Genomic DNA, 21,994 nt, shown 5'->3' on the forward strand with positions numbered 1-21,994 from the left:
CCCAATTTGGGCTCTGACTTTCCTCCTCATTTCTTAGGTTGAGGGGGGTGTGTGTGTGTGTGTGGTGTCTTCATTTATTGAATTTTGTAGTTCAGGCTAGGGAGTAAGCTGGGGAAAAGCGGGTGTAAAGTAAAGGGGAGAGAGAGGCTTTGTAGAGGGCAGAGGCCACACCTGGGAACCAGAGAAGGCAACCCGCTGGGTCGGGCTGCCCTGCTGCCCTGGGCATGGGTGGATGCAGACTGCTCTGTGTTGCCACCTGCTGGGCACATGTGGAAACAGCACTTTACTCCCTCGGGCTACCTACCCTTTTGCTGAGTTTTCTACAGTATCTTCTGTAGGTTCCTTCTGTCAAGCATTTCCTCTGATGGAAAGGACTTACTTTCCCTCTCTCCCCAGGCAGGACTGTCAAAAGACACCTCTGCTTTGGCCCAAGACAGGGCTCCCGTGTAGCCCAACAGGGAGTGTCTCTGGGAGGGGGTGGAGGGATGACTATCTCTGTGCTTGGCGTTTCTCTGCCTTCTTCCCAGGCTCTCTGGGAACCGGGACTTGGCTGTGATTAGAGAGAGCATTTAGTTTATCATCCTAGCCAGGACCACTGTGAGAGTAAACGGCATGTGAGCTCTCAATAACTCTGCTGAGACAGCGGGGGTAAACCAGGCCTCTCCTAGGTCAGTGCCTGGAGTTCACGGTGGGCCTGGTTCTGAGGGGCTTTCCTTTCCTGCCGAGGTCGGGTGTGGGGGGTGCGGGTGGCCAGCAGAGGCCGCTGCAGCACTAGCTGTGTGTGCAGATCTCCCTGTCTTGGGGGCTCCCTTGGCCACTGAGGGACTTGTGGGGGAGCAGAGAGCTGGGTATGGTGGGTGAAGCTGGCTGTGGTAAGGGTTGGGGTCCCCTGAGTGACAGTGTAACAGAGCCTGAAGTCCATCCGGCTCATCTGAGCCTGATTTACAATGTGATGAGAAGGCTGTGTGCACCCTCTCCTCGGGGTTGAAGCCCAAAGCCCGAGGCCCGGTTTCTCCCTGCAGTTCGTGGGTTGGACTGTACCTCCCCTGAGTCCTGGCAACTGTCATCCTGCCCCTTCAGGCAAAGACTGGGCAAGTGGTTTCTGGAGCTACCAGTCCTGGAGACTGGTGCCCTCCTAGGTGGATGAGCACTTAGTTGGAGGGCCCATGGATACCCTGGGCTGGTGGTGGTGGTTGGGGGGCCCTTGGATACCCTGGGCTGGTGGTGGTGGTTGCGGGGGGGCCTGGGATGTCTGGAATCCTCTGTCAGACCGGCCTGACTGACCTGCAGGTGGGGAACACAGAGCAGCATGGGATCCCGAGAAGGAAAAGGGCTCCCCTGGAAACAAGCAGCCTGCCTTCCTCTCACCCAGCTTGAAATCTGGCAGCAAGACCCTACTTCCCTCTTTTCTGTCTGGGGGGACTTCCCTCCCTTGGACCCTAAGAGCAGGGTTGGGAGACCCTGTTCCTTGGGAGGAAGGAATTTCTGTGGTGGGACAGGGTCCTTCCCCCTACTTTGGCCTTGGGAAAGCCTCCCAGCCCCACCCCACTCCATCTTCCCTCCCCACCCACCTGAAGGGAGAGGCCAGTGTCTGACTCTGCAGACCACGTGTGGGTGATCATGGCCCCGCTCCTCGCCCTTTTGTGCTCAGTGACGGCAAAGGGGAGGCGTTCTCAGCAGGCTGTGGGATGCGCTGCCTGCCTAAGCAGAGAATTCTGGAGCAGCAGTGGGTATCCAGGGCAGCCTTGGGATTACCATGGCAACAAGTGATAGTGGTGGGGCGGTGGGGTTGGAGCTTAGTTCCTGGGGTGGTCAGAGAGGGGCTAGAGGGTAAGGAGGAGAGAGAAACCCCCCGAAGCCTCCTGACAGAGGGCAGTGTGCCCCTGGTCCATCAGAACCCACACTCCTGGCATGGTCCGCAAAGGCACCCCGCTGAGCCTGGGCAGAGGGTCTGCTGGTGTGTGGAATGGTGGCTGCTCTCGAGGGGAGTGGGGGAACCAAACTCAGTGGCAGAGATTTGTTTTCTAGATCCATCTGAAAAATGGCCATGGGTTTTAGACTGCTCCAGCCGGCTTCCTATGTGGGGGCTGAGCCATCAAAGTTAACCTAGACTAGCAACTGGGGATCAATTACATGCCTATAATGTGCTTTCCAACTACCCCTTAACAAAAAGCAGCCTGTTTGGAAAAATAAAAGGAATGAAAATGCTTTTCTGATATCTGGGGCCACTGGGCCAGTGAGATCCTTCCCTCCACGGTGTCTTTGCCCACTCCTCATTCATTACTTCTGCAGATTAGGCAAGCCTGGGTTAACCCTTCAAGTGTTGATTTTGTGGTGAGGGGTGGCTGCTCTTGCCTTCTCCAGACAAGCCCTCCTCCCAGACAGTTCTCAGGAGCACAGAGTGGGCCAAGTCCAGTGCCTGCCAACCTCCTCCCCACCCTCCCTCTGGCTGCCAAATCTGACTTTGATTAGCGTGTGGAGGGGGAAGAAAGCAGGAAAATAGAATATTAAAATCTTAATTCAATTTAAAGCACTGTCATTCACAGGCATGCCAAACAGTGAGATGACTAATTATTATGCAAATGAGGCAGATAGAAAAGTGATTAATAATTGCACAAATTAAAAATTATTGTAAACATCCTGTGACGAGCGATAAGTCCGTTGGAGAGGCGAGGGCGGTGGGCTGGGGAGGCCATGGTGGAGCCGGCTCCTGCATCCTTATTTCCTCATTAGGAGGATTTAATTAGTGCCCGATGATGGGGCTCAGTGCTGCTAGGGGCGAAGGAGTGGGGGCTGGCCGTGCTGATCTGCAGGCCCCCTCCTGCTCCTCCTCAGCGCCTGGCAGCCGCGCTGAACCAACTGGACAGTAGTGGAGGTTGGGGACACAGGCCAGTCACCCTGAAAGGATGGGTGCTGACACCTCCTCCACTGCCTGTACCAGCTGCTCCCTCAGGTCTGGGTCGGAGGTGATGGGGAGCACACCTCTGGCTGGTGGGCATATCCTGGTTCAGCCATGCAGGCCTAGTGAGGGGACATAGAGCAGTCCTGGAAGTTCAAGTGAGGGTGGACAGGTGCATGATGTTGCTTGGATCCAGAGTTCCCCAGTTCTGGGGGGTGGGGCATGGAGGAACCAACTCAGTGCCTTGAGCTGAGTGACTCTTCTCCAAGTCCACACCTCCCCAGACGAGCATGTGTAGCAGCTACGTCAGTGGCCAACCTCTTCTGGCCTGGCAGCACCACTGGGGCTTTCTAGGGCAGGCCGCTCTCCATCGGCTGAAGTAGGGCAGCAGCTGGATTCTCTTTAACAAAACATGCCCACTAGCTGGAGCGCAGCCACCTCCCACCGCCTCTGGAGCCCAGAGCCTTGAGCAGGTGTGGACGGGGCTGGGGCCAGGTCTGGGGCAGGTGGCTGATTCATCCTGCTGCTCTCCCCCAGTCACCAAAGGCCTCAAGGAGGTGGTCTTCCATGTCCAGAGAAGACCACAGAGCAGGCCAGCAGGTCAAGGGCCTGGTGAGGGGCTCTGATCACTCAAAGGGGCAGTGCAAGCTGGAAAAAGGGAAGGCTCCTGGGGAGGGCTGGGGTCGGGAGGATGCAGAAAAGAGGGTAGGAAGTGGGGAAAAGGGACAGCAGGGTCATCCAAGTTTTCATTTCCTCCCAAGGATCCCAGATTCCCCAGTAGCCATTACCAGGCAGGGCTAAGAAGCTGAGGTTTGTTTTGCACAGGCTGGAGGCCTAGTCTGTGTGCCCCCAAATTCCTCTTCCTGAGACTGGAATACATATCCACCCCCCCAGCCCCCATGGGCTTCGTCCCCATTAATGCAGGTGACAGCCATGTCACCATGGCCAGCACTGGCTAATGTCCCCCATCCTGGTATCCTGTATTCACTCCATCCCTTTTCTGATTCCTGGAGAAGGACACTGTTTTCCTACTGGGACTCCACTGATAACTTCCTGTAACCTCCTAGTCTCTGAAGCCCCTTCCTTCACTGGGAGTTGTTTGACGACCAGGTACTGACCTTTCACAGCCCTTGCCCCCCATCTCCTTGACTTATACTGACACCTGTCTGTGATGCTCCTGAACTCAGCCTGGGTTCTTTTTTTTTGGCTGTACCTCATGGCATGTGGGATCTTGATTCCCCGACCAGGGATCAAAGCCCCGCCCCCTGCAGTGAAAGCCCGGAGTTTTAAGCACTGGACCTCCAGGAGAATCCCCTATCCTGGGTTCTTACTCTCTTTTTTTCTCTGTGTTGGGCCTTCCCATCAGGGATTTTCTGATGAGGTTACTGATTCTGTGTGACCTCAGGCAAGTTGCTCTACTTTCTCTGTATCTGTTTCTTCGTTGTCATGATGGGGAAGATACTACAACCTCCTGAGAGATCAATTTATCCTTTCATGAGTTTAAAAATTTATTCTTTCCCCATGAGTACCCACTCATTCGTTCAGTCACTTCCATGTTCCAGGGGCTGGCGATGAAAAGCTGCAGACCATCTCGAGGATTCGTGGGAGACAGACAAGGGAAGAGCATGCGCAGAGGCCCAGAGAAGCGAGAGGAATAGAAATTTAGAGATTGACAAGGAGTTACGAGTGATTGGAGGACAGATTGCGTTAGGGAGCCATTGGACTGAAGGGCGTTGGGTTCCATGGAATTTTGATAGTGTTTTGTGGGCTCTGAGGTGGCAAGAGCGGGCTTTGTGCAGGAGGAGGCAGGGATGACCAGAATGGTTGTGGAAAGACCACTTCAGCAACACTGTGGAGATGGGCAAGGCCAGAAGCAGGGTCCCAGTCCCACGGCGATCTGCCTGCAGGTGATGAACTGTAGCCGTGGCGTGGGGCCTGAGCAGGAGGAGAGAGACATGTCATGAGGCAGAAGAGGCAGGGTCTGGCCTCTGAGTGGTCATGCGCAGAGCTGGGTCCAGGCTTCTGGCGTGGAGGGGTGCTATTCTCTGAGAAGAGGAGGGATGTGGGGCAGAAGGAGAGACGACGATGTTATTGGGGACACTTTGGGGGTGAGGACTGTTTGATGAAGTCACTTGGGATGCAGAAGATGTTGAAAATCTGCTCATTGATATTGAACGTGCTCAAGTTCAGGGACTTTGTCTGTCTTGCCTTTCTTCCCCCTCTGTCTGATCATATCTAGATCTTTAAAAGGAGCCTGACCCTTTCCTGGAACCTGACCTCAGCCTTCCCCTTCTGACCTTGCTGTTAGTGGGCACCTGCTCTGCATGCCTGTCTGTAGCAGGACTCTGAGGTTAGCCCTCTGACACTCAGCTGTGCCTGCGCTCCCCTCGCCTCCTCCGCGGGCTCCTGTGGGGTCGTGGGTTCCCACTCGTGAGCCTGTGGCCTGGCTGGGGTTGCTGATAACCTTCCTCCAGTGCTGCAGCCATGGAGAGGGAGGCCGTTCTCTACGAGTACCTTCCAGATCCCTGTGCTCCAGCTCCGGGAACACAGAGGAGGCCTTGTGGTTGGTTGATGAGGCCCCTGCCAGCTGCCCCCGAGGTCTCACGGCTTCAGTCCTGAGAGGGTCCTTGCTGCCAGCAGTCCTGCCTCCCAGAGCCCTGGTTATTCTGTCACCTGGGGGTGACTGTAGAGGTTCGACTTTGGGGCCCTGACACCAGGCAGGGTTCCAGCAATCAGGTGGAGCCGCTCCTTCAGGACTGGTTTTCTGAACCAGGCTGCACCGAGGCTGCTGCCACACGGCAGAAGCGCAAGTCGGTGACCGCTGCCCAAGGTCCAGCTGCTTACTCTCTCCTCCGGGGCAGTGCGGGCCGGCATTCAGCTCCTGGGTAGCCTCCCTCCCGCACCATCCCCCCACCCCAGGTTCCTGATCAAGAGAAGAGCAGCCGAGAGTGAGTGCCTCGTGGAATCTGGGGAGGAGCTCCTCTGGGTGAGGAGCCCCTGGTGGCCCCCAGGGGGCCCCAGTGGGCGCTGTGCCCCCTGCAGTCCCGGATGGCCCTGGGGGTGCCTGGGGCTGTGCTTTTGCTCCCAGTGACACCCCAGAGGATTTCCCAGGAACCTTTCAGTGCGTCTCCAGGGGCCCCTTTGCGTCCTCACTGTGCCCTAGTATCTCTCCAGTAGAGACCCCGTAAGGCCCCCCGCACTCGTGGTGGGGAGCCCAGCAACACTGCAGTAATTGCCAGGAAGCTCCCAGATGTGCCCAGGCTGCTCCCACCCCAGACACCTCACAGTATCTCAGCCTGTGCCCAGGAGGACGCGGTGTTCCCCCCAAATGTTCCGCATGTTCCCAAGAACGTGCCGACACAGGGCCCCAAGATCCCACCGACCCTGCAGGGTTTCCAGTAGACTCTAGGTCCCAGAGTGCCAGCGCCAGCTAGGGATGGTGCCGAGAGGAGGGTCTGCCCCCCAAGGGGGTGAGAGTTTCTCCAGTGGGAAGGGGTGAGAAAGAGAGGGAGTGGAAACTAACATCTGCTGAGTGCCAACTGTGTCTTAAGCATTTTGTCTGCTGCCATAAACCACAGGGTGGGTGGTTTCCCACGTTAGAGAAACTGTTACCTGGAGAAGTTCAGTGATTTTTCTCAGAGTCAGTAAGAGGCAGGGAGTGATCTGAAGGCAGATCTGTAGGCTCTGACTCCACCGCTGTCAGTCCAGAGCCTCAGAGAACCAGGGAGGAGGCAGTTCCCGACCAGAGATGAGTGGGGGGTGGGGGCAGGGTGGGGCAGTGGGCTCTAGGCCCCTTCCTTCCCTCCTTACTTTGTTTTCTCCATTTCCAGGAAAGAAGGGATGGGGCCTACAGTTTCTTTGGGCTGAAGCTCTGGTTCCTGGGAGCGTCGGTGCTCTCAGGCAAGCTGCAGGTGTCAGATCCACCCCCTCCCGTGTCCCAAGCCCTTTCAGGTTCCAGATGTTACAGCCGTGGCCCACCAGACCCGCAGGCCAGTCCCAGGGTCAGCCTGAGGTTCTGGGCTCACCCTTGGAACCTGCCCAGAGTCCAGGTTCCAGGTGGTGGGGCGGCCTCCCCGCTCCTCCCCCCTGCTCGCTGTAACTGCTCCTTCCTTGCTGCCTACATCAGTGGCCCGTCTGCTCCTCTCCCACTGGCTGCCTTCCCTGGCACGGGAGGTACTTGCAAGGTGACTTTGAACAGTGCAGACTCAGCGGGAGCGGGTAGGGAGCAGCCCTGCAGGTAGGGAAACGGGGACCAGACTGGATGTTTTCCTCCGTGACCCAGCTGGGTCCCTCTGCCCTTGGAAGCGTGGATGGAAGGGCAGAGAGGACAGGGAGCCAGAGGTTGAGGGCATGATTGGGGGGTGGGTGTCTGTGCTGGCAGGTTGGGCTTCTCAGGTGGTCAGTGGTAAAGAACCCCCCTGTTAGTGCAGGAGCCACAGGAGACTCGGTTTTGATCCCTGGGTTGGGAAGATCCCCTGGAGGAGGAAATGGTAACCCACTCCAGTATTCTTGCCTGGGAAATCCCATGGACAGAGGAGCCTGGCAGGCTACAATCCACGGGGTGGCAAAGAGTCGTACACAACTCAGCGGCTGAGAACGGATGGACCTGCTGGTGGGTTGGTTTCCCTCTGACCAAGGGCTCTGACCCCCTGCTCCCGCCTGGGGCAGGGGGAAGAGAGGAGAAAGGACTCAGGTCCTATATTGGGCAGTAGCCTTGTCACGTGGAATGGACAGAGGAACGTTTTATTACACCTTGGCTCCCTAACCATCTCCTCCCCGCCACACCCTTACCACACATGTAATGGAGGCAGTTTAGGCAATTTAGAGACGTTTAGGCAATTTAGAGATGGACTGCTAGGTTCATGTTGCTCAGTTCATATGTCTCCCTCTCACCTTGAGACACATTAGAGTCTCGAAACCCCAATTTCTTCCTTCATAAACTGCAGCCAATAATGTTACTTACTTGTCACATAGTAAATGCTCAGTTAAAAAAATCCTAATGGAACGTGCACTTTTTCACATGGACGTTACACTTCAGATGCTCACACTTGCGTGTGTGTGTGGTGTGTGGACTTTCCATGTGCTCTGGCCTTCCCTGCTTTGCTTGTTCTTGTTGCCTCTAGACGGCTGGATGGAGGTGGGGAATCTCCTGACCGCTGTGGCTCCTGGGGGCTGGAGGCGCTAAATCCTGCTCAGGAGAGTCAGGTTCAGAGGGGAGGGAGCTTAGCCTAGGGCAGGGGAGCAGGGGTCTGGCAGAGAGCTTGGGGGGCGGGTGGGGAGGAAGGAGGACTGGGAGGGTGGCCAGGGGTGTAGCAGGCATCTCAAGCCTGCAGAGGCTTGAAGCAGTTGGGTGGCTGCCTTCCTGCTGGAGCTCACCCATGCATCCTCCTCGCGGGAGACCCAGCCATGCCTCTGTGAGGGCCCTGGCCCAGGAGTGTGGGCATCTGCACCTGCTGCTTGCCTCTGGGGGAGAGTTTTTGCAGGGGTGGAGGGGTTTGGGCTCTCTCAGGGAGCTCCTCCAGCTGGTTTACCCTAAACAGGGGACAATTTGGTGAGAATGGGAGACAGTTGTGAGGCAGGCATTATGGAGTCTGCGGGTCTGTGCTCCTTCCGGGAGGTGTCAGGGACAGGATGGCCCCTGGGAACTTCTGCAGGAGAGGCCTCTCTGCTAAGAGGCTTTGGGGTGGGGCATCCTGGCCTCTGAGGAGCTGGGGGTGGCTGGCCAGTCTGAGGAAGGGGCTCCTCCTTCTGTGTCCTCTCTGCGCCCCACTCCTCCCTGCATCTTTCACCCTGACAGGGACAGGAGAAGGTAGGGAGGAGGGAGATGATCCCTGACCACAGTGGTATCTCTGGTGACAGTGAATTCAGGACTAAGAATCAATAATGCTGAGGTATGCCAGTCATGCTTAATTACAGAATAACTAAGGACAATCTGAGATAAAAAATTCACTAAAAAGGGGCTTTTCTGGTGGCTCAGTAGTGGAGAGTCTGCCTGCCATGCCAGGGACATTGGCTTGATTCCTGACCCGGGGAGATCCCACATGCTGCAGAGCATCTAAGCCCGTGCTCCACAACAAGAGAAGCCATCGAAGTGAGAAGCCCGTGCGCTGCAATTAGAGAGTAGCCCCCGCTCACTGCAGCTAGGGAAAAGCCTGCCCAGCAATGGAGACCCAGCGCAGCCAAAAATAAATAAATTATTTTAAAAAATCGTTAAAAATATTGACCGGAGGCCTCAGATTTGTGCCTCCTTCCCACACCCCTCAATATAAAATAAATCTCCCTGCACCTGTATAGCTTCTGCTGAGCATGTCTCAACCGAAGAAATGCATGTGGGGCAGGCAGCTTACTCTCCTCAGGTCTGGTTCCCTCACCAAATACCCCTGGAAAATGGGCAGGAGCACATGGGGAGATACTGAGAGAAAGACAGGCCATTGTGAGCAGGGCCCGCGTCGGGTGGGGGCTCTGCTCCCCGCTCCCTCCTCATCCTCCCCTCAGTGAGAGTGAAGAGAACAGGCGCCTGGGAATGTTTATGAGCCTCTTGCTTCTTTTTTTCTTTTCAATTACAATGATACCTCAGGTAATTAACTACTAATAACCTTGTTAATTTAAAGTGGATCCTCTCCCTTTTGGCCATCTCAGGAAGACTTAAGTCACAAGGAGTCAGCGGTTTAGAGGAAAGGGGACTGGGTGGCGGGGGTGCAGAAGAGAAGGTAAGAGGACCTGGGTGGGTGTACAGAGCTGGTGCCTGGTCAGAGCTCCAGCCTGCAGGAGAGGAGAGACTCCTTACCGGGAGAGGCCTCGTGGCCGTGGGAGTCCAGGGGCACTGAGATGACTTCCGCCCACCACATTCCCAGATGACACCCTGTGTCACCCCAGAGCAGCACTTGGCTTGGGAAGAGAGCTCGAGGGCCCAGCACACTGGGCTTTTATTATGGCCCGGTACTCAGCCTAAGGCTTTGACGTCTTAGGAACGGTCACTCATGATCCTGGCAACACAACCTGCTAAGTGACGGTCTCTTCTCCCACCTCCACTTTTCCCCAATCTTAGGGATTTGAAATCTATTCAGAAAGAGAATAAGCTTCTCATTCTGGATGGTTAAACCTTTATCAAAAGTCAGGCATCTGGATGAGAAAACTGTGATCTTTTTCAGTTCAAAAGATGTATTCATTCAACAACTTGCCAAGTGCAGCCCAGCTCTTAGTGATACAAAGATGAGGAAAGATATGGTCCTGTTCTCAAGGCGCTTATGGTTTCATGGCCAGAATCTGGCAAGTAAACACATAATTAGAACATAAATTATGTAAAGCACAGGCAGGAAGATACCTGACCTTGTATAAGGACATGGGATTCCGGGAATGCTCTACAGAAGAAGGGGTATTTGACCTGGACCTTGTTGGGTGAGGAGGGGTCTGCTAGGTGGGCAACACAGAGAACAGGAAGACCTTTCCAGCAGAAAGAATAGCAGGGAAGGAGAGGGCATGGCTGCTGGGGGAACGTGCTTTGATATGGATGGAACAGTGAATATAGGGATGAGGAAGGGGCTGGAAAGAGAAGCAGAGCCAGATCATGAAGAGTTGGTAGGACTTCTTCTGAGAGGTGACCTCCTGGCCCATGGGAACTTAGCCAGGGGGTGCCACTTAGCCACAGCTGGGTGCCTAGGGAGACTTAAGCCTTATGACATTAGCTCCAGGAATGTTTGGCAAGGAGTTCTCATTTCCCTGCTCTCCTCTTTCCATTTTTTTTTAGAGTAAAAGAAGAGGTTGGCACGTGGAGTGAGGGGACAACTAGAGATTTTGGGATAAATAGGTCCCCGTTTGGTTTCTGTCTGTCCCACAGTGCTCTGCGGTCATTTGGAGACTTTGAACAGTGAGTCCCAGGGTGTGAGGGCCTCTGCTCCCTGCCCGTGGAACCCCCGGCTCAGAAGCTGGGACTCTCTGTTTCCAGAGAATCTGCTATTCCAAGATGGAGCCCTGAGTTTGGTCTGCTGATACCCACTTTTCTTAGCTCCTGCAAGAGATCTGGGTGCAGGTGGGTGGTGCAGTTGTTAGCAGGTTGACTGCTGAGGGATACCACCCCTGTCCAGGAGGGGTAAGATGACCTTTAGGAGCTCCAAGCCTAAGATTTGGGGGCTAAAGCCATCCTGGGGGCCATCAGCCTGCTCTCCCAACAGACCTGGTCACCATCTGTAGACCCCTTGGCCCCTGGAGGGCAGCATCATTATCTTCTGAGTAGGGCCTCAAGAGTCTGAACCTCCCTTCTCTTGTCCCCCTTCCTGCTGTTTCAGTTTTGGTTTTTTTTTTTCAAGACAAACAGCCGCAAAGCTCCATCTCTTAATGAAACTGTTTGATGTTGATTAATTATGCAGCTGCCTCATTTGCATGCACGGGCTGTGGCTTCCCAGCTTCTCTCCCACCCTCCTCTGCAGGAGCCCTCTTTAAGTCGCAGGCAAAAGGGAGACCTGGTAACTCCAGTGTCTGCCCACTCCCAGGCCAACCTCCCGTCACCCCATATCTACAGTGGGCAGCAGAGGCTGGACTGCAGGGTCACAGTTGGGGCCACCAGCTGGGGGTGTGTGCTGTGAACTCTTGAACCTAAGAAGATGGGGTGCTTGGGTCTTACCTGGCTGCTCTCCTTTACTTACCAACTGTTTGGCCTTAGACAAGTCATCAACCCCTCTGATGTCAGTTGCCTTTTCTGTAAAGTGGGAACCACATTAACACCATCCCAATGGGCCATATCTCATGTGTCTCTCTATCTCTGGTGTTAGGTACAGTGAACGTGCTACTTGAAGTGGGTTTTTGAATGATTGGCTGGATCAGATCTTGGGGTCTCTTTAAGATGTTACTCCAGGGTTCCATGGGATCCCCACTTGTGCCAGAGTCCCCATTTCCACCTGCTGTAACCAAAGGCCCTTTAACTTCTTTCTAATGGTCACAGCATTGATGCAGCATCCACGGTTTTAGAATCCCATCCTCAACAAGGAGACCTTCCAGGGCCTTGCACCCACACACCAGAGGACTCTATTTCGGGGAAGATATAGTAGGAAGAATGGTGTGGTTCATGGACTAAGCCCCTGGTAGAGGCCATGGCTTGTGCTGAGGCCAAGGCCATGGAGAAGGGACCAAGAGTCTGTGATGTCCCTGAAATTCATGTAGATGTCGGGCCAGGTAGGAGGAATCTTGTCAAGTGGGCTTTGAAAGGGCAAAATTCACACTGAGTTACAAAAAATGGAATCTGAGCTATCATGGATGAGATGAAAGAGAATTTGGAGTTTCCAGGCAGTGAATCTCAAACTTTCTGGGATCAGGGAACCCTTCAGCCATGGACTTCTCTTCCTACAAAATGAGTATGTGTTCCTATAAGCCCAAAAGTATATTAAGGGCCTTCTTGGGGCTCTTGGACCCGAGGCAAAGGACTCTACTCTGGTCTTGGCAAAAAAAAAAATCTGGGGTCTTAGCAAACCAGAGGGAACAACAGGTACAGTGGGAGCCAGAGGGCCTGCCCAGGGTCACAGAACTCACCATCGGAAGAAGTTTTCTCTGAAGACCAAGGAGTGGCCCTGGGGGCAAAGAGCAAGCAGGCTGCTGCAGCAGAAACACATGAGCTGAAGGAGAAAGGGCCCTGATGTGGCCTTTGGGGGGCAGAGGTAGAGATGGAAGCAGGATCAAGGAAGAATGCCCGGTCCTTGGGATGGTGGGTGAGGCCCCAGGCAGAGCCATGAGGCTGCAGTGAGAAGGCCTTCAGAGTGGGGCGGGGAAGGCCTGGAAAGTTAACACCTGGGCTACAGTGTTCAGAGTGAAGAGGCCAGGAGTCTAGAGGGAACCAGGGAACTGAGACAAGACCATTACTTCATCTCCTCACTGATCACACTTCAGAGAAACGTGTGATAGGTGTGGACAGGGAGATGGACTTGGAGAGGTTGGGAACCAGATCCCCTGAGATGGAGGGGAGACACTTGTGGAGGAAAGGAGCTGGGATTTTGAGTCAAGTCTATGTGACTGCAAGCCCTGCTCTATCCACCCTACACCATCTGTACTTGGTTCTTGGTTCTTCTGTGGGGCCTCATGCTCCAGATGTCACTGTCTATCTTTCCTCTACAGTCAGCAGTCAGATGTGTTCAGAATGATGGTCAGAGGGTTTCCTTGTCTCTAACCCATGGTCACTGGGCTTTGGGGACCCTGCTGTTATTGTGGGAGCCCAGTGGCAGTAGCTCGGTTTCTGAAAAATGGCCAGAGAAAGGATTAGAATCAGAGCTTCAGAAGGATGGCATTGCTTGGCTGAGCACATTCCAGAAAACAAATAAGAGACAGTTTTGGGTGTTGGGAAGTGTGCCAGATGGGGAGCTGGTGAACTGGGGCTTGGTGCTGGTCTGCTGGTAGCTCTCTGATAGGTCTCTGGTAAGTTACTTTCTTTCTTTAAGTCCTCTGTTTTTTAAACTGTAAATGGGATAATTATCTATTCATGCACCATCCATCTGCCTGTCCACCCATTATTGTCCCATCCATCATCCATCCATCCATCCAGGCAGCAACATCTGTTGAATGCCAGCTCTAAGATGGGTGCTGTAGGCAGCAGTGAGCTTATATAGGAATGACAAGGCTGACACGGTCCCTTCCCTTGTGAATCTTAGAGTAGACCAAAGAAGAAAGACATGGGGGAAAGAAAAAACCTGTCTCCCAGGTTGTTTGGAGACTAAAGTAATGAGATACTATGGGAAAGGGCTTTGTATCATGAAGTGCTTTCTTGGTAGGAGTTCTTGTTATTACAGAGGTTCAGTCCAACCAAGAGCTAGTGGACGTGAAAATGTTAGCCGCTCAGCCGTGTTCAATTCTTTGCGACCCCATGGATTGTAGCCTGTCAGATTCCTGTGACCATGGAATTCTCCAAGAAAGAATACTGTAGTGGGTTGCCATTTCCTTCTCCAGAGGAACTTCTCAACCCAGGGATTGAACCCAGGTCTCCTGCATTATAGGTAGGTTCTTTACCATCTGAGCCACCAGGGAAGCCCAAGAACTAGAGAGGGTCATTGAGCCTATGATTCAGAGTGTTTAGTCCCAAACTCCTCCGTTCCCTCCCTGTTATCCACCTCAGCTAAGCCCTGGAGCCACTCCAGCTGTGCTCTCCCTGTGGGAGGGGAAGGAAGCCTTGGTGATCAGCTGTGTCCCAGTCCTGGCAGGGGATCATGGGGGAGAGCTGAGCTGATGGATACTGATGAGCAGCACTGAACCGTGGCCAAGCTGGAGAGGCAGATAAAGGGAGGTGTGTGTGTGTGTGTACAGTATGAGGGTGCTCCTGCTGAGGGTGTCATAGCTTCTCCAGGAACTGGTCCTGATGTAACCCCTCTCCCATGCCACCCTTGGCTGTGTCTAGCCAGTGTCACCTGTGAGTGCACAGTGGAGAGGGTAGAGCTACAGTAGAAGAAGAGGATGGTCCAGAGGGAAGACCCTTCCAACAGTGATCTTCTCCAGATTCAGGGGAGGGAGTCTCCTCACTTTCAGTGTTTTTAATACTTGAATTACAGTTGATTTACAATGTTGGTTAGTTTCAGGTGTACAGCCTAGTGACTCAGTGTTTTTGCAAATTATACTCCCTTCAGTTCAGCTCAGTTCAGTCGCTCAGTCGTGTCCGACTCTCTGTGGCCCCATGAATCGCAGTACGCCAGGCCTCCCTGTCCATCACCAACTCTTAGAGTTTACTCAAACTCATGTCCATCGAGTCGGTGATGCCATTCAGCCATCTCATCCTCTGTCGTCCCCTTCTCCTCCTGCCCCCCATCCCTCCCAGCATCAGGGTCTTTTCTAATGCGTCAACTCTTCACCTGAGGTGGCCAAAGTATTGGAGTTTCAGCTTCAGCACCAGTCCTTCCAATGAACACCCAGGACTGATCTCCTTTAGGATGGACTGGTTGGATCTCCTTGCAGTCCAAGGGACTCTCAAGAGTCTTCTCCAACACCACAGCTCAAAAGCATCAATTTTTCAGCACTCAGCTTTCTTCACAGTCCAACCCTCACAGCCATACATGACCACTGGAAAAACCATAGCCTTGACGAGTTGGACCTTTGTTGGCAAAGTAATGTCTCTGCTTTTTAATATGCTGTCTAGGTTGGTCATAACTGTCCTTATAGGATATTAAAAGACCTTCCCTGTGTTATACAGTATATTCTTTTTGCTTATCTATTTTATATATAGCAGTTTGAATATGTTAATCCCATACCCCCGATTTGTCCCTCTCCCCTCCTCTCTTCCCTTTGGTAATCATTTGTTTGTTTTCTGTATCTGTGAGTCTATTTCTGTTTTGCATATGCATTCTTTTGTATTATTTTTTAGATTCCACATATAAGTGATAGCATACAGTATTTGTCTGTCTCTGTCTTACTTATTTCACTAAGCATAGTATTCTGTAGGTTCATCCACGTTGCTGCAAATGGCAGTATTTCATTCTTTTTTATGGCTAATAGTCCATGTTGTACGTGTATATCAATCTCCTTAATCCAGTTGTCTGTTGATGGGAACTTGTGTTGCCTCCATGTCTTGGCTGTAGAAGTACTGCTACTGTGACTATCAAGGTACATATATCTTTTTGAATTAGTGTTTTTATTTTTTCTGGGTATATACCCAGGAGTGGAATTGCTGGATCATATAGTAGCTCTATTCTTAGTTTAAGGAACCTCCATACTGTTTTCCATAGTGACTGTACCAATTTACATTCCCACCAACAGTGTAAGAGAGTTCCTTTTTTCCACATCCTCTTCCAACATTTGTTATTGGTAGACTTTTTGATGATAACCATTCTGACAGGTGTGAGATGATTTCTCATTGTGATTTTGATTTGTTTTTCTCTAATAATTAGTGATGTTGAGCATCTTTTCACATGCCTGTTAGACGTTCATATGTCTTTGGAAAATGTCTATTCAGGTCTTCTGCCCATTTTTAAAATTGGGTCCTTTTAAATTTATTTTTTATTTTTGATATTGAGTTGTATGAATTGTTTGTATATTTTGGATAGTAACACCTTGTTGGTCTCTTCATTTGAAGTTATTTTCTCCCATTCCATAGATTATCTTTTTGTTTTGTTGATGGTTTCCTTTGCTGTGCAAAAGCTTTTAAGTGCAATTAGGTCCCATTTGTTTATTTTTACTTTTATTCTTTTGCCTAAGGACACTGAGCCAAGAAAATATTGCTACGTTTTATGTCAAAGAATGTTGTGCCTGTCTTGTTTTCTAGGAGTTTTGTAGCTTTAGGGCTTATATTTAGGTTTTTAAACCATTTGAGTTTATTTTTGTGTATGGTGTGAGGAAAATTTTTTTTCCCCCCAGAAATGTTTTAATTTCATTGTTTTACATATGGCTGCCAGGTTTTCTCAGCACCAGTTGTTGAAGAGACTGTCTTTTCTTCATTATATATTCTTACCTCCTTTGTCATAGATTAACAGACCATAGGTGTGGTGTGTAGGCTTATTTCTGGGCTGTCTATTCTGTTCTATTGATATATGTGTCTGCTTTTGTGCCAATACCATGTTTTGATTACTGTAGCTTTGTAGCATAGTCTGAAGTCTGGTACGGTTATACCTCCAGCTTTGTTCTTCTTTTATCATAAAGGCTTGCTTTTGCAATTCTGGGTCTTTTGTGATTCCATATAAATTTTAGGATTATTTGTTTTAGGTCTATGAAAAATGTCATGGGTATTTTGATAGGGACTGCATTAAATCTGTAGATTGCTTTGAGTAGTATGGCCATTTTAATAATATTCTTCCAATCCACCAGCACAGGATATCATTTAGTTTCTTTGAATCATCTTCAGTTTTCTTCACTAATGTTTTATAGTTTTCAGAGTATAGGTCTTTAACCTCCTTGGTTAAATATATTCCTAGGTATTTTATTCTTTTTGATGTTCAAATGGGATTTTTTTTCACTTTCTCTTTCTGGTATTTCTTTATTAGTATAAAGAAACACAACAGATTTCTGTATATTTATCTTGCTACCTTGCTGAGTTCATTTCCTAGTTCTAATAGTTTTTGTGCGGAGACTTTAGGGTTGTCTGTGTCTATCATGTCATCTACAAATAGTGAGAGTTTAATCTTTTTCCTTACAACCTGGATACCTTTTACTTCTTTTTCTTGTCTGGTTGCTGTAAATAGTAATTCCAATACTATGTTCAATAGAAGCAGTGAGAGTGGCCACTATTATCTCATTCCTAAATTTAGCAGGAAGGCTTTCAGCTTTTTGGCATTGAGTACTATGATGGCTGTGGGTTTGTCATAAATGGCCTTTGTTATGTTTCGATATGTTCTCTTTATACCCACTTTGATGAGAATTTTTATCCTGAATGGATGTTATCAGATGCTTTTTCTGGATCTATTGAGGTAATCATGGGTCTTTCCTTTTGTTAATGTGGTGTATTACATTGATTGGTTTGTGAGTGTTGAACTATCCTTGTAACCCTGGAATAAATCCAGCTTGATCATGGTGTATAATCCTTTTTATGTTTTGTTGAATTCAGTTTGCTAATAATTTATATTCATCAAAGATATTGGCCTATAACATTTTTGTAGTGTCTTTGTCTTGTTTTGGTATCAGTATAATGATGGACTTGTAGGATGAATTTGGGAGTATTCCCTCCTCAATTTTTTGGAATAGTCTGAGAAGGATAGGTATTAGTTTTTCTTTGTATCTTTGGTGGAATTCCCCTGTGTAACCATCTGGTCCTGGACTTTTGTTTGCTGGGAGATTTTTTGTTACAAATTCAATTTCACTTCTAGTGATTGGTCTGTTCAAACTGTCTGTTTCTTCTTGACTTAGTCTTGACAATCTGTATATTTCTAGGAATTTTTCCATTTCTTCTAGGTTGTCCAGTTTGTTGGCATATAGCTATTCATAGTATTCTCATGATTTTTGTATCTCTGTGGCATCAGTTGTTATTTCTTCTCTTTCATTTCTCATTTTGTTTATTTGGATTCTTTCTCTTTTTTTCTTAGTGACTCTGGCTAAAGTTTTATCAGTTTTGTTTAATTTTCAAAAACCTAGCTCTTAGTTCCATTGATTTTTTTTTTCTATTTTTGATCTCTATTTTATTTACTTCCTCCCTGATCTTTATTATTTCCTTCCTTCTGTTGACTTTGGGCTTTGTGTGTTCTTCTTTTTCTAATTCTTTTAGGTAATATACATGCATGCATGCTAAATTGCTTCAGTCATGTCTGACTCTGTATGATGCTAGGGACTGTAGCCTGCCAGGCTCCTCTGTCCATGGGAGTCTCCAGGCAGGAGTACTGGAGTGGGTTGCCATGGCCTCCTCCAGGGATCTTCCTGACCCAGGGATTGAACCCACTTTTCTTATGTCTCCTTCTTTGGCAGGCAGGTTCTTTATCACTGGTGCCACTGGGAAGCTCCCTTTAGGTGGGATAGGTTGTTTACTTTAGATTGTTTTGTTTGTTTCTTGAGGAAGGGCTGTATCACTTGGAACTGCTTTTGTTGCATCCCATAGCTTTTAGAAAGTTGTGTTTCCATTTTCATTTGTCTCAAGGTATTTTCTGATTTCCTCTTTGATTTCACCATGGACCTTTTGGTTTTTTAGTAGCATGTTGTTTAGTCTCCATGTGTTTGTTCTGTTCTCTTTTTCCTTTCAGTAGCTGATTTCTAGTTTCATACTGTTGTGGTCAGAAAAATGCTTGATGTAATTTCTTTCTGTAACTTTAAATTTGTTGAGGCTTGTTTTGTGTCCTAGTATATGACCTATCCTGGAGGACATTCTATGTGCACTTGAAAAGAGTGTGTATTCTGTTGTTTGGGGATGTAATGCCCTATAGTTAACCAATTAAGTCCAATTGGTCTATTGTATCATTTCACTCTTAGTGTTTTTGTCTCCAGACTTCTACTTGGGCCCTACTCTCTGCAGAAAATGCTCTACCTTTTCATTTCTGCATTCCATCTGTCCTTCCAAACTAAAGCAGACATCTCCAACACATCTGCCCTTCCTCCTAGTTGGAAGTAGTACCTTCTTCCTCTCAATGTTCATAGTACTTGGTTCATACCTCTCTTGTGACACATGTTCTGTTCTCCTTTGACCCACACATGTTGGGTGTTTCTTCTGTCTCCAGCATTCTTAGGGAGACTCCCTTCATCAATAGCACATCACACTATGCCTGACACTTAGTAAGTGCTCAATAAAGTTCACCAAAAGATGCAAGAATGTCTTTGAAGATGTATTTTACAGATGAAGAAACTGGGGATCAGAGAGGCAAAGAGCTTTGCTGAAAGCCAAATAGCTAATGAGAAGTAGATAGAGACTTAAAAGTCAGATTTGTTTTAAGGTAGTTTATTATTTGAGGGGACTTCTACAGACAACAGCTTCCAACATTAAAATCGTAAGTGATAAAAAAAATAGCCAGACCAGGCATTACCCTTGTCTTTACTAGTGGAAACTTCATCAAGAGTCCATACCTGATTGCCTACCTGTGTTTCAGAATCACAAATGTGGTCAACCCTTTCTAGAGAACAAGTTGTTAATGGTGATGACCTGGGATGACCTGGATCCCAGAGGCAAACTCACATTTATGCTTTGTTTCGTGAGGGCTGTCCCTGCCCTAGTGATTGTACTGGAGGGTGTGTGTGTGAAGTCCAAGGTCCTCTCATTCCAGGCCCAGAACCCCTCCCAGCCTACCAATGTTTGGCTCTGTCTGCTGGTCAGACCTTCTGACTCCTGGGGCTGCCCTGGGGGGTTACCCTCTCTGGACAGTGGGTGTGTGGCAGTGGGAACAGGAACTGGCAGCCAGTTCCTTGAGCTCGGCCTGGTGCAAGCCACGGGGGCTTTATCTCGCCATGAATGGTTTTCTAAATTGGTGTCAGTGGAGCAAAAAACCCAATCTGCGCCTGGAGCACGCATGACTACTATTGTAATAACCTCAGCTAATGAGAATATGATGTGGGGCTAGGCTGGGAGAGAAAACACACTTCTCATCAGCGTGTGATTAATTACTCTACATAATTTCTTAGTTGTGGTGGCCGGGGGGTGGGTGTTGCCCTCTCCCTCACCTCAGCTTAACCCCGCGGGCTAGGGGTCTTCTCGGGATGGTGGTGTTTCCACAGCGGGCGTGGAGGGGGAAGGCGAGGTTTCTCCTCCCACTTCTCTTCTCTCTCCTCCTCATATGCTTTCCTTGTCTTCTCTCCCGCTCCCCTCTCCAGCCCTCCTCTGTCCAGCCCCCTCTTTCCCTGCCTTCTTAACCTCTTCTTTCTCTTTTCCCTCCCTCCTCAGCCTTTTGATGGTCTCTGGGGGTGTCTGACTAGCCCTTGGTGACAGCCCACACTGTCCCCTTGCACTTCCAGGCAGGTAGGTGGTGGCTAGTTTGCAGGTCCTGGCTGAACTCAGATTGGGTATTCCCTCCTGCTTCCCTCCCCTGTCCCCAGACCTCCCCAGCCTTACCTGAGGACCTCTTCTTGACTCACCTGCTCCTGACACAGGATCACTTCTGCCTGACTCTATGCAGTTTGGAATTGTTCTTGCCCCTCTACCACTTCACCACAGGCAGAGGCGCCTCCTGGCCTGAGGGCTCTGCCCCTTTCTCCTGGTCCCTGGCAGTTAGGTCCAGGCTGGACAGTCCTTCATGTCCTCCCACCTGGGATCTAATGCTCAATAGGACAGTGGCTGGAACATTTCCATTTTATTTGTTACTCAGCAAGTTTCTGTTGACCTCTACTCTATACTCAGAACTGTGCCAGGCACCATGGGGGTCTAAGAGAAAGGACAGGCGTCGTCTTGCCTCCAGGCTGGGAAGGGTGTTGAGGAGGGACAGTGTGAACCCAGTGCCCAGGGAGCGAGGCAGAGAGAGGCCTCAGGGGAGCAAGGCTTCTCAGGCTGGAGGTTTGACAGGCTTCATGGAGGAGGGGCACTCAGATCTGGATAACAGAGGGGAGAGGACAGGAGAAGGAATTCCTCACGAGGGCATAGTGTGGGCAAAGGCCCAGAGGTAGGAATCCTTGAGGCGATTTTGGAGGATGTGAATGTGGCTAGTGTATAGTTGAAGGCTGCCTCTTGAACATCTCAAGATTTGGGACATATGTGATATCTGGTTGGGAATCCTGAAAGGTACTGCAGTGTGAGGCTTATCTTGTAGCAGTGGCCTGCTAAATGGATAATGGTGGGGTGTATTAGTTTTACATTGCTACTGTAACAAAATACCACAAAATCAGCAGCTTAAAATAACACAGACTTATTATGTCATGGTTCTATGGGTCAGAAGTCCAGGTTGGCTTGACTGGTTTCTCTGCTATTGGTTATACAAGAAGTCAAGGTGTCGACTGGTTGGGCTCCTATGAGGAGGCTCTAGGAGGAATTCACTTTTAGCCTCACCAGGTGGTAGGCAGAATCCTGTTCCTTGTGGTTGTAGGACTGAGGCCCGCCCCCTTCATTCCCTTGCTGTATGTAAGTTGGGGCCACCCTTATGTCCTGGAAGCCCCTCCCTAGTTCTTACACATTGGCCTCTGTATCTCAGAATCAGCAGCAGTGTCTCAAATCCTTCTGTTCCTGGAAGCTCACTGACTTCCTCTTCTGCTGCATCTCTTGGACCATTTTCCTGCTTTCTCTTTTGTTGCATTTCTCTGACCTCAGCTGAGTGAAGTTTGCTGCTTTTAAGGGGTCATATGACTAGATGGGGGCCTAGCCAGGTAATCCAGGATACTCTCTATTTTAAGGTTCATAACCTTAATTTTAAATATCTGCAATGTCCTTTTGCCATGTAACGTACCATTCCCAAGTTCAATAGAATAGGGCATTTTGGGGGAGGGGGTTATTCTACCTATCCCATGGGGCAAGGCAGATTAGGTGGTTCCTGCATTAGGCCTGGTGAATGGAAATAAGGGCTGGAATCTGACTGTAATGAGAATGGGAAAGGCAGGGAGGGAGGGGACATATCATTTCAAAGGAACCCAGAGGCTGCTTGGTGATTGGTTGCATGTGTGTGGATGGGTGGGAGGGAGTGAAGGGGAAAGGAGGAGTTATCCTTTGAGATCCCCTGGAGTAGGAAATGGCAACCCACTCCAGTATTCTTGCTTGGAAAATTCCATGGGCAGAGGAGCCTGGCGGGCTACAATCCGTGGAGTCAG

Source organism: Muntiacus reevesi, chromosome 9, assembly GCF_963930625.1.
Source record: "Muntiacus reevesi chromosome 9, mMunRee1.1, whole genome shotgun sequence".
NCBI lineage: Eukaryota > Metazoa > Chordata > Mammalia > Artiodactyla > Cervidae > Muntiacus > Muntiacus reevesi.